Genomic DNA, 856 nt, shown 5'->3' with positions numbered 1-856 from the left:
AACCACCAACAGTTAATGTCCCTGGAAGAGTCTCAGCTCCCGCTGCCCATCCCCCACTAGGGGCACGTGGAGCAGATGGAAGCCCTCCCCCATTGGAATCACCTCCCATCTCTGTACCCGGGAGGCCCCTCCCCGCCTGGCTACCAGTTAACCAGACCCTCCATGCATCGGGGGTGGGGGGGGGTGGGGGGCAGAGAGCCAGAGCTCCCTGCCCCTCAAGGTGCCCAGAGCCAGGGCCTCTACTCGGCCCAGCCTGAGGAAACTTGAAGAGACATGTCCCAGGCAGAAGGTAGGTCAGACCCCAGGGAGGGGGGCTGCCCAGAGCTCCCTGGGAGGGGTCCCACAGCCCCAGAGCTGGAATGGGAAAGAGGACCAGGGTCCCCTGCGGCCCTGGGCTGGGCCTCGGCTCCCCCATGGAGAAGTCTGGAGCTGAGGCCAGGAGGATCAGTGCCAGGGAAAGGATGGAGGCGTGGGGCCCGGTGCACACAGCTGCTAGGGCCAGCTCGGGCTCCTCTCTTGTGCCAGGCTGGGAAAGTGGCCACCAGACCCCACCGCCACCCTCCAGAGCCATGGCAGACCCAGGAACTCAGGCCCAGATGCCCATCAGCCCTCCTCCATCCTGTGCCTCTGTTTCCACCAAATAGGGCTCAGTGGGTCTCTCTCAAGAAGCTCACGTAGCAACTTCAGGTGATGGGTGTCAACGCCTGCGATGGCCACCGGCAGGCATCCTGCGGATTTTCTCAGGAGCTGTCAGAGGCGTCCCCCAACTGCTGCTCCATCCTCTGACCCACTTCACCTCCCCACCCTCACCTCACCCCACCCCCCCGGGACCTTACCCTGGCATTTTTACTAGTTG

This window comes from Bison bison, unplaced genomic scaffold (genome assembly GCF_000754665.1).
Source record: "Bison bison bison isolate TAMUID 2011002044 unplaced genomic scaffold, Bison_UMD1.0 scf7180017864144, whole genome shotgun sequence".
Taxonomy (NCBI): Eukaryota; Metazoa; Chordata; class Mammalia; order Artiodactyla; family Bovidae; genus Bison; species Bison bison.
This window is presented reverse-complemented; position numbering follows the sequence as displayed.